The sequence below is a fragment of the Giraffa tippelskirchi genome, chromosome 4 (genome assembly GCF_054371585.1).
Source record: "Giraffa tippelskirchi isolate mGirTip1 chromosome 4, T2T-mGirTip1v1.2.pri, whole genome shotgun sequence".
Classification (NCBI taxonomy): Eukaryota; Metazoa; Chordata; class Mammalia; order Artiodactyla; family Giraffidae; genus Giraffa; species Giraffa tippelskirchi.
The window spans coordinates 115,338,387-115,350,880 of record NC_137278.1 but is presented as its reverse complement, the minus strand read 5'-3'; the positions used below and the strand labels follow the sequence as shown (position 1 = coordinate 115,350,880).

Here is a 12,494-nt window from a genome sequence, read left to right as displayed (position 1 = left end):
GAATTAAGAAACTTCCAAGGTGAAAAGATAACTTTGCACTTTATCTATCCCCATGTGTTTTTCCAAGTATCAACTCCCATAATGCCAACCTGTAAGAGTTCACTTTACGTGGACACTATATTTTGATGATCAAAGCATAGGATTTCTCTTTTCCTCCCTGATGTTGTTACTTACAAGTGGTGAACTTAGAGTAGGAGAGGAGTCATTTTTCATGGTTTGTTGTATTTGAAACACCACTACAGACTTTAATAAAAATTTTAGAAATCAAAGGCATATTTCTCCTTTCTCTTTATTATATTTAAGTGTTAAACCAAGTATTGCTTCAACTTAACCTCCTGAGAGTCATTGAATATGATTATATATATACACTACATTTAATTAAAACATCTCTTTTTTTAACTCATAGGATAATAGAATAATAGAATCATCCCAGCCCTTTGACTTGTCACAGGAATTTAGCTAAACCAACAATTTGCTTATCCATTTGCTTCCTTCTCTCTGTTAGGATTCTCTCTCTTTAATTTGTACTTTTACAGCCTTATTCTACTGTATTCTCTTAAGCTGTGTGTGTGTGTGTGTGTGTGTGTGTGTGTGTGTGTGAGTATTTTAAGCTTTACTGAGGTATGTGCTGTGCTTAGTCGCTCAGTTATTCTGACTCTTTGCGGCCCCATGGACTGTAGCCCGCTAGACTTCTCTGTCCATGGGATTCTCCAGGCAAGAATACTGGAGTGGGTTGCCGTGCTCTCCTCCAGGGGATCTTCCCAACCCAGGGATCAAACCTAGGTCTCCCACGTTGCAGGCAGATTCTTAACTGTCTGTGCCACCAGGGAAGCCCTTTATTGAGATATAATTGACAAATTAAATATTACTGTTGTATTCTCACTACAAACATGCCCAAGAGATTTCTAGGAGTAGTGAGATGTAAAAAATAAAAAATCACTTTTAGGGCCTCCCTGGTGGCTCAGTGGTAAAGAATCTGCCTGCCAAAGCAAGAGACACGAGGTCTATCCTCGATCCAGGAGGATCTCACATGTGGCAGAGTAACTAGACCCACGTGCCACAGCTATTGAGACTGTGCTCTAGAGCCCAGGAGCTACAACTGCTGAAGCCCATACACCCTAAACCCCATGCTCCACAACAAGAGAAGTCACTGCAATGAGAAGACTGCACACCACAATTAGAGAGTAGCCCATGCTTGCTGCAACTAGAGAAAATGAAACAACAAAGACCCAGCACAGCCAAAAATAAATTAAAATTATTAAAAATCACTTTTAAACTATTTTTTGAAGAATGCATTTAAGTGTTTACAAAAGCACGTTTATTAAGCTTCTGTTGTATGTCTTACATTTCTGCTTCCTCTCTCAAAAAATAGGAAACTTTATAAAAATTTTAATCTGACTTAATTTAAATCATAAAATTACATAAATATATAATTGTTTTCACTACCACAAAAGAGAATTAATTATACAGTGCAACAAGATCATTTAGTAGCACCTTGGCAATGTTTAAACAGGATAGAAGAGAATCAAATAACACCAACATTTCCCTTATTAGAATATTTTAGAGCACTGTTCATTCAACCAATTGCCAGATTAGGTTGATTCTGTATATTTTCCATATGTACTTTTTAATTTCAATCTCTTATTTACTTAAATTCAGGTTCTTACCTAGATCAACACAATAACTAACCTAAATGGCTTCTGAATATATTTCAATTAATTTCTACCAGAGTTACTATCACTAAAAGTTCTACTTTTATAAAGTGCAAATTTGACCATAACACAGAAGAAATAAATGGCTATGAACTGATGATTTTTGAAGCTGAGTAATATGGAAATGAATGCTCAATATGATATAATTAGGATTTGTATATATGAAACTTTTCATAAAAACAACTGCAAAATAACCTTACATGATAACTATGGGATGCAACAATTTCATATTACAGACAGTTTTTTTTCAGATATATGTATGTTGAAAGTTTTGCCTAAAGTCAAACAAAATCATGTATTTTATATCCTAGTTTAGATTTCTAACATCACCGTAATCATTCACATTAATAAATTTCAATCTCTTCTTGGAGAAAAAATTAATCATGAAAGGAAAATAGGAATAAGAAAGAACAAGCAAAATAAGAAACCAAGATGGAGTTTCTATTTCTACTGCAGCCCATGTGAATCATAAAAATGAATTATTTAACCTTTGAGAACAGTCTCCCTGTGCATCAAATTAAAGTTATTATTTAGTCTAAACACCACTGAAAATTCTTCCTACAGTAGTGTCATTATGTAGGTGCAAGCTGCAGTTAAATAAAAGTGGAACACAATTTGGTAAAACAAACTGAGTCAAACCTTGCAAATTGGCAAGTGTTCAGAAGATGACTAAAAAGTATTAGGAAGAACAACCCAAAACTTTGGTAATTTTACTCAAATAGCACAAGTCATCTACCTACAAGAACATAAATATTGCTCTTAGTCTTGATAAACCTTCCATGATCCTTCATTAGGCTGATTTTGATGACCTTAGAACCGATAAATGACCCTGTGATGTTACTGAAGACAGTCACTAAAATCAATGAAATTTCATTTTAGTCCTGCCTTGCCTCTAATCCCCCTTCAACTAATAAGAGCATCTCAAATTTCCTTTACAAAGCAATCCCTCCCCAAATTTTGGTTCACGAAATTCAGGTTGGATCAATACAACACCTTCTTGATGTAAGTTTAACCAATCGGTGAATCACATTCCACTGATTCCAGTAATCAGTTGAGGGACAACATTTTTCCCAAGTCATCCTAAGACTTGTGTAGCATCTATTGGGAAAGAAAATGTTTCTTTCCATCAAGGTTAACAAGCTATAAGGGTGTGAGTCTGAAGCAACTAGAAGTCACTATGGGAAAGGCTTGGGAGGGGACAGTATTGGGGAAGAGTCACATTGAGGATGAATCCAACTCAGAGAGAAGCAAAGAGAAGAAAGTAAGTGTTATATAACCTCTCTGAAGAGCCTAAACTCAGCTGTGCTAGACAACACTCGCCTGGACACTCCTACTGCACGAGCCGATAAGTTTGTGAGTGAGTATTTTTTCTGTCCCTTGTTGACAGAATCTTGATCAATAAATTGCTCTATGGTTTACTATGTCTTTTTTTCTTATCTAAAAAACTGGTATAATAGTTCTGTTGAGAGAAGTAAATGAATTAATACATTTAAGGTGTTAGTCCAAGGCTTGCATATAGGAAGTGCTTATTAGTAGTACATGTAATTACAGTAGTTATTTTTAAATATTTAAGTTTTATATACCAAAATAGACAAGTGATGGCTTTGCCTGTGACACCATCAGCACTAGTGAGTGTTAAATATTCATGTAGCAGAATCACTTCATATTCTGAACACACAGAAAAGCATTCCCACAACTTTGCCAAATGTAAAACACAGTAACTGACTCCAGTAGAATTGCTGTTTACTGAGATTAAATAACTGCATTTCGCTGAAACTAAAGAAATGGTTTCTAATGACCCTGGAAGTTAATTTTATGAGTGGAGCTTGTTTGCTCTTTGCCAGATTTACTGCTATTGCCTTCAAGTGCGTTAACTGTTCCAACACTCCCATTTAGGACTTTACACACTTGTCACTGTCTACCAGCTCCTTCACTTTCTCATTTAACCTACGAACTTCCCAAGGTCCCTTCCATAAAACCTCAAGTTCCTCATTCTAATCTCCTGCTGTAACACTCACCTGACAAAACTTCAAACCTGGTTAAATATGCTTCTCTACCTATTTTATCTGTTACATGTAGAGATAAGCAGCTAAACTGGCTATAGAAAAATACCTCTGAAGACTGTGCTGATTGGATTCACTTTATTTTTATGACATGAAATATCAAGTAGATTCTCAACAGTCCAAAGCATCCTTACATATTTTCTTAGTTACTTAATTCCCCCATCCATAACACACACACACACACACAATTTTATACCATCTATTTTTTTCTTCAATACTCCATTACCTTTACCCCTTTTTCTCACTCTCAACTTAAGGCCTGGCTTCATGTTTCACTACAAAATAGAAATAATTAGATGAGAACTTCCTCACTCTCCTAGCATCAAAGATAAAACTTACCTGCCTTTGCATAGAAATAGTTAGACTTTTGTCCTATCTCAATGGATGAACTGTCCTGGCTTATGTCTAACACCAAACTCTTTATGAACTGCATTGATCCCTTGTTGCATACTCATGGCATTTGCTCCTACAGTTTTCCTTCCCTTCTCTCTTAAATCCTCAAAGCTTCCTCATAGTAACATTCCCGTCAGTATGTGAACTCCAACACACAAACATCCTGCACCATAGCAACAGGGGTGGGAGGACTGATTCTGGAAAATGCTATTGATTCTGATTTCCTGGGTTGAATTACCACCTGCACACCTTACTATCTGTGTGAACTTAAGCAATAGATTTAATGTCTCTGTCCTCAAATTTCCACTAAAACAAAAATAACCATAGTGTCTCCATCCTATAGTTGTTAAGAATATTAAATTAGATGTCTATTGAGCACAGAGAAAAATGTCTGGCACACTGATATATGGCTTTATTAAAATAATAGCAATCATGTAAATAAATCCCTTTAACAGTATATCTGCCTCTGGGTATTGGTCAGTTTATCTAAAGAACTTGGGCCTTGTTTGCACTGTCCTTATTCTCATACCCAGCAATTATTCTTGAACTCCCATCTCTCAGGCTTCTGTCTTTACTACCACACTAAAACCACCCTTATCAAGGTCATCAACTTCTATATGTTTCCAAACTTAGATAATGTTTTCTTTCCTTTTTTCTTTTTTGAAATACTTTCTTCAGTGGCTCCCTGGTACACGCTCTCCTGACTCTTTTATTGACTCAGTCGTTATGTATTTTTGGAATCTGTAAGTGGCCCTTTCTAGTTTTTCTGACCTCTACACTAGTAAGGCCCTAAAGTATGGTACTTCTCTATCTACTCTCATTTTCTAAGTGAGTTTATCCACTCCTATGGCTTAAATACTGCAAAAGGCTAATAACATCCAAAAGCCTACCTCCCTTACTGACCATTCACCAAAATCCAGATTTGTAAATCCAACTAAGCATAAGCAAGGTGATATGCTAAGTTGAACATTTGATTTTTTTTTCTAAGCTTCCCTAAGCCTGCTCTTTTTAAAATTTTCTCCAATTTGGTGGAGAAGCAACTCCATATTCCAATTTTTCTAGGCTAAAACTTGAAGGCAAACTTGACTCCATTCTTTCGATCACATCTCACATTTAACACATTAATAATTACTATTCATTTCACCTCCAAAATATATCTGCAATCTTTCTGTCAAAATCTCTTCTCTTACTAACCTAATGTGAATTACCATGATTTCTTACCTGAGTTACCACAACAGTCTCTAAATTCATCTCGCTTTTTCCATCTGTCACAGGTTGGGTTCTCCAGCATGCAGACACTGAGATGGAAAGAGGGGCGCAAACAGTGCCTCGGGCAGTGGTTGCTGTTGGAGAGTGATGCCCACCTAATCACCTGACAAAGTTTCCACCAGCCCACTAGAGCTCTTTGAAGCAAACGCTGCCCTCCAGAGAAGTCCCACACAGAGCGGAAATGGCAAGGCCCTTGTCCCACCACCTTGCTCAGTAACTGACTGGGGTCACTCCAAGAAGAGGGTGACCTCACTTAAAACTGAGGCAGAACCTGGAGGAAGCTCACCACTAGAAGCTATTAACCAGTCACGCACTTCACAGCTGGGCAGTGAGTCCCTTCTAAAAGGGAATTAGAAAGGCATAAATCTTCATCCACCTTCCAGAGCAGCCTTGCTCCTCTCCATCCTAGTCTGATTCCTCTGCCACTTATTCTACACACAGAAGCCAGTGTTAGTTTTAAAATATGAGGGAGACCATGTCATTTTTCTGTCATGTTTCTCATGACACTCAACATAAACACCATGACCTAGAATCCCCTACACCACCTCTCCCTTCACTCTCCCCTTGACCTCATCTAACCCACTTTCTTTTTATTCCCCTCAGGCCAGCCCCATCTCAGGGGCACTTCCACCAGGATCCTGGCCTCTGGTGTTTCCCCTATCTCAATCTCAAGCTTTCTTTCTGAAATATCTTTATTTCCTTCTGATTCTTGCTTAAATGTTACCTTATTTGGACCATTCTCCCTGACCCTTTATATAAAATAGCCCATACACATCCCCTACCACTCTCCATACCCACATCTTATATGGGTTTTCTGTATACTGGCATGAAGTAGATCAGATATTTATTTTACATAAGCTTCATGAGTGCAGTGACTTTTTTTTGTTTTTATTCACTAACATATCTTCCGTTCCTAGAGCAGGCCTATAATGGACTCTAAATAAATATCTTGAATGAAAGAATTTTCTCCCTGCTTCCTCCTGCATCTTCCAAAAAAAAAAAAAATCTCATCTCAATATAGCAGCTAGGTGACACTTTTAAATTTAAATCAGTTCATTAGAGTTCAAAGCCTTCTAATAATTTCTTCTTGGAGTTAGAATAAAGTCCATAGTCCTTATGATGCTCTAGATGACCTGGCCCTTGGACACCACCTTCTGCTTTTCCTCTTTCTTATTCCATACCAGCCACAGGGGCTTTTTGCTGCTTTTTGAACATATCTAGCATGTCTGACAGTCATTAAGTGCCTTCTCACTTCCTCTTCTCTTAACCCAGAGCACTCTTCCACAAAGATGTTGCAGGAAGGGGGACCCTTTCCAGGGCCTGAAACTGGGCTCTTGTCTAACACTTGGAAATGAATTGTCCAAGGAGATACATCTGCTGACAAAGCAAAAGATTTTATTGGGAAAGGGCATCTGGACGGAGAGCAGTAGGGTAAGGGAACATAGGAGAACTGCTCTGCCACATGGCTTGCAGTCTTGGGTTTTATGGTGATAGGATTAGTTTCTGGGTTGTCTTTAGCCAATCAATCTGACTCAGAGTCCTTCCTGGTGGTGCACGCCTTGTTCAGCCAAGATGGATGCCAGAGAGAAGGATTCTGGGAGGTGTCAGACATGTGGTGTCTCCTTTTGACCTTTCCTGAACTCTTCTGGTTGTTGGTAACTTATTAGTTCTGTGTTTCTTACCAGGACCTCCTGTTGTAAAACAACTCATGCAAATAGTTACTATGGTGCCTGGCCAGGGTGGGTGGTTTCAGTCAGTGTGCTTCCCCTAACAAAGATATGCACATGGTTTCCTCAGACTTTGCCCTAAGGCTCTATCTTGAAGAAGACTTGTTAATCTGATTACCTATAATAGCACCACCTCCTTCTCTCTTCTGGTCCTTACAACACTTATCACTACTTGATTTTACCTACAGCATTTATCACTACTTGATACATGTATTTTTGTTTATTATGTGCTCTTCCTACCAAAATATAAGTTCCTTGAAGGCAGAGACTTTTCCTGGTATTTAATGATAAACAAAGCAAGGACCACATTGAATATTTATTTGTATAGATATCCTCACAACACACACTTGAAAGATCAATCCAGTTGTTTGGAAATAAAGTCTAATAGTAAGACTTAGAGAGAGTCTTCGGTAGAATTATAGTACCTGAAATATTTGGATTTTTTTATTTTGGTAAACTTTCCCTCCATGTTAAGAATTATTAAAGCAAATATTTTATTCTCTCCCCAAAAAATAACACAAAGAGAAATCAGCTCAAAAATCCCATAATTTTGAAACATTGATATACCTTTAATATTAACTGAAAGAAGTTAATTCTAGATCTATTGTGATGGAAATTAATCTTCCTTCTGACTTTTACCTAACTGAATACAACACATGATTTAATGGCTAATGGATTTGAATGCATTTCAGACCTCCAAGATTTTGAAATATTAAAGGCATACATGCATTCTTCACCCTGAGGTTTCCACGTGGAGGGGCCTTGCTGAAACAAATTCCTGGCCTGTACCTTATACTTTATTCACACTGCTGTGGGGAGGAGGAAAGCTCATCTGTCTGGCAGGTTTGGAAGGGGGGCCCCGTGCGCTCCCCCATCTTTCCCTTCTCTTCCTGAGAGGCAGCTGTCTGTAGGAAGCACTACTTTTCCCTGCCCTACATTTTACACAGTCAGGTGCCCAGATGGGATGGCGGTGGCTTTTTATCAATGCCCATGACTTTGTAGGTAGGATAAATTCACACATGAAGTAATAGCAGGACTTCCTGGTATAGGCCAAGCCACATTTTTCCAAATATGATTTCCAGACACAATTGTTTTATCTGTTTCTCAGGTACTTCCAAATAAAAACTGAGAGAGGTATCATGCTTTGATGCACCAAGAAACCAACAACCACATCAATCTCCTTTTCAATTTGATAAATAATATGGCAATTTAATTAAAAATATTTGCACATGTCCTTTTATCAAAACACTATGACTTTAAGATACTTAAGTAATGTTTTTTCTAATGCCTTGTTGTTTTCTTTCTATAAAGGTCCAAAGGCATTTTAATGGAATAAAAAGAGTAAGAATGAATTTAGAAGATAAACCAAAGACAGGCTTCAGTATCATAGAGTAGAGCCTCTTTAAAGATTGGCTTTCTTTTCTTTTGACTATTATGGGTTGTCAACCTCCATTCAGAAGAGAATAAAGAAAAGCATTGCTCTCTTGAAATTCCCACCTCACCTTGCCTAACCTTGAAGTCTCACATTCCTCATCTCAAATCAGTGTGACAAATGACACCCAGCCCTTGTGAATCTTACTAGAATTTCAATTAATCATAACTTTTAAATTCTGTGATTCTCTCAGTCCTTTCTCACCTTGTCTCCAGAAAATTTGATACATCTCGGTAATATTTAAAAGCTGAATTTTTCATGGATATTTTTACAGTCATCTGAATAAGCCTGTCTACTATTTTCAAAATAGAAGTGTGTCTGGAATTCACTGCCTATTGAAAGAAGAATCCACTCTACAAGCATTAATTACAAAATAAGTGATATATAACAAATCTGCAAAGGGGAGGGGCAGTCGGAGTGGCCTGTGGTGAATAATCTTGATAACAAACAAATTGTCATTAAAAGCTTTCAGGGCATTATAAAACATGACTAGAGAATTGACTGTATAGTATGACTGTATAGTCCATGGGGTCACAAAGAGTCGGACACAACTGAGTGACTTTCACTTTCATTCAAACCGAAAGCTGTAGGAATAATTGGAACAGAAAATTAAATAGACATATGATGTCTTTTGTGGACTACTGCATATATGAATGTAATTTCAAAATTTATGACAAAGGCAAACAGGTCATCAATGAAGGTGTTGAGGGCCTTGTAGGTGAGCATGCGCCAGGGCAGGTGGGCCACAGACTTGAGCTTGTAGTTGATAAAGAGCTGGGGTGTCATGGTGATGAAGCCAAAGATCAGCAGGAAGCCATAGAGCATGCTGAGCACCCAGGAGTACCAGCCCTTGTGCTCCGGGTACAGGAGGCTGTAGACGGCATAGCAGCCCAGCAGTGGGAAGAGGATCCAGGACAGGTACCGGAACGCCATATCGCCATACACTTTGGTTGAGGACTCAACGTATGTGGACTTGTCTTTGAAGGTCAGGCGGGGGAAGAGTCCTGCCACCTTGTGCTCCCGGTCCAGCCGGACATCCATGACCTTGGTGATCTTCCAGAGGTCGATGAGGACCCCGATGAAGACGCTGACCTGGACCACGAAGTTAGTCTCGTTGTCCAGGATGTAGAGCAGGACCACGAAGGAATGGAAGACGCCGAAGAAGACGGAGCGCATGGACAGGCCCTCCAGGGACTGCCGGCTGTTCCAGAACTGGATATCATTCTTGAAGGCCAGGAACTCAAAGACACGATGGACGGTGGACACGATGATAGTGAGCGCCAGCAGGTAGGGGTTGGTCTCCAGAAGGGCGACCTTCACTGAGTCCTGCTCCTCGTCTGACTGCTCATACAGCTCGTCGCCCAGGAAGTTCCACGGCGACTTGGCACTCTGGGCGGCGTAGAGCTGCCAGCGCCAGAGCGACAGCGGGCAGAAGTGACCACCACCCCGCTGCCCTGGCCCCTTGCCACCCCATCCCTGTTGCCCTTTTCCTGGACAGATCGGGCCGGGGCAGCGGGAGGCTCCCCACGGCCGGGGCAGGCCAGGGCCCGTCATTTGTGGAGGCGCCGTCCGTCTGTCTGTTCCTCTGTGTTTCTAGCCATCGCGCCCCCCCAGCCCAGCACCATTGGGAATCATGGTGAAGCCGACGTGGCACTGCCGAGGGGGTGGGCCAGGCGGGGGAGGGGCCGGGGCCCCGTGGAGGGACGCCAACGGCCGTCCGTCATCTTGTCCCTCGATCCCCCACCAATCCCCCTCCTCCCAGACCACCGCCCTTTAACACAGTCATATGGGTGTTTAACTTAAAAAAATAAGTAAATAAAATCAAATAAAATTTATATTTTTTATGACAGACTTTAATACTAGATTAGGGGCTTCTCTGGTGGTGCAGTGGTAAAGACTCTGCCTGCTAAAGCAGGAGAAAAAGGTTTGATCCCTAGGTCAGGAAGATCCCCTGGAGTAGGAAATGGCAACCCACTCCAGTATTCTTGCCTGGAAAATCCCATAGACAGAGGAGCCTAGGGGGCTACAGTCCATGATGTTGCAAACAGTCGGACACAACTGAGTGACTAACCAGCAAAAAATACTAGATTAAACTGTGAAATGAGTTTGGTAGTAAGATCTAATAGGAAATTGCCCTAGAACACAGTGGAGGCATGCTATGTAAAATAAAAATAAGAATAACTTAGAAATTTTAGAGCAAATATCCGTGTTTAATAAATACATATTGAATGAATAAATGAATTACTGTTTGAACAAGTAGTTATATGGATTGAGGAATAAAGAAAATAAACAGCATTTAATAACAAATTGCTAAAAGCTGAAGAATTTTTTTTATTATAATACTGTGTGTATATGGGAGTGTAGAGAGAATGAAATACATATAATGCAAATTTTATTATTAGCTCTAATTATAAAAAAATAACTTTGAATGTCCTAATAAAAAATAGTACCCACAATTTACATATGCCTATCATACACATTATATTTTTATCTACTTTATGAAAACTAACATGTTTTAATAAGTCACATTTTGCATAGCTGAAAACTTTAATATGTGTGATGTTCTATGCAGAAAATACCAATTTCAATTTTTAAATGCCTGTTTTAAATGCTATAACCAAGATATATAGAAGTTTCTACCCATACAAATCAGTCTCCTGTAGAAATGGAAAAAATAATACATTTTTATACCAACATAGCAACTGGAAAAATTTATGTTTTTCATATCATAAGGCTTGCTATCAAATTGCTTTGATCTCATTAGCATATTTCAAAAAAGCATCATAAAAGTTTATAAGATCTTATCCAAACATTTTCCTAATGTAATATAGTAGATGGTATTGATGCTTGTTGTCCAGTCACTAAGTCGTGCCCGACTCTTTGCAACCCCATGAACTGCAGCACATCAGGCTTCCCTGTACTTCTACACTGGATTATAAAATACAAACATTAGCAAATGAGTGAGGTTATTAATAATCAAAGCAAAAACAATCAAAAATAAATTATTAAAGCACCATTTGAACCTACAAACAGGTTCACATCCAACCGCCATATTCATCAGCATAATCTTATAAAAAATAGCTGCAAATGTTATCCCCAACTTCTACCTTGAAAGGGCACCAATTTTTATTTTAAATCTCTTCAGTTTGCAGTAGATAATAATGAGGCTTCATATGAATATGAAGTGTTTCTTTATTAAATTTAACTAGTGAGGCTTTAGGTTTTTGTCTTGCAATATTGAAATCTTTTATAAGAAATATATGTAAAATACATAATGAAAAACTCAGCATATGTTAGAGATAGTTTTGAGCTTTCTTATCAAGCGCTATGCAGTATATAAAAACTGTCTTGACTGAGATAATCTGCAAACAACCTGCCAGTTTTACCTTCTACTCCTGGTAGAGCCACTGGGAGTTCTATGGAAGGAATAAACTCCTTCATATTTACAAGACATCAATTTAAAGTTTACATGTATTTTTACCTTTTTCATAACCACCTTGAACGTTAGCTCATCCTGACCTCCCAAGGGCCCTGGAAAGTACATCAAGTGTACATTTTTACTCCAGTGTTGGAAGTTAGTAAATACACCAATTTACAATAACTGTCTAGTAGGGGCCATTTAGTCATGTGTTCACATGAGGAAAATAGCACTGTACTATAAGTCTAGACCCATTCCAAATTTAAGAATTGCTACTGTTTTGTATTCTGGTCTTAAAAATATATATGCTAAGGATCTAGAGTTAGAGTTAAGTGTTCCTAGTCATTTACTCTTTCTGGTTATATATGACATATCTAAACCAAGTTGCTTCTTTATAATTTGTTACATCCTAACATTTTGGGAAAGGCAGGTTTAAATATAGAAATTTTCAGGTCAGTTTATGTTTTCTCTCAAAAAGTC

At 38.6% G+C, this 12,494-nt stretch overlaps 1 pseudogene across 1 annotated transcript; it reads right to left on the bottom strand.

Annotated features, from left to right (window-relative positions):
- Positions 1 to 9,152: 9,152 nt before the first annotated feature.
- LOC145545009 (putative lipid scramblase CLPTM1 pseudogene) lies at positions 9,153 to 10,251 on the bottom strand (annotated as a pseudogene). Its single transcript, XR_014081786.1, has one exon. The product of XR_014081786.1 is annotated as a putative lipid scramblase CLPTM1 pseudogene (transcript).
- Between the last annotated feature and the right edge of the window lie 2,243 nt (positions 10,252 to 12,494).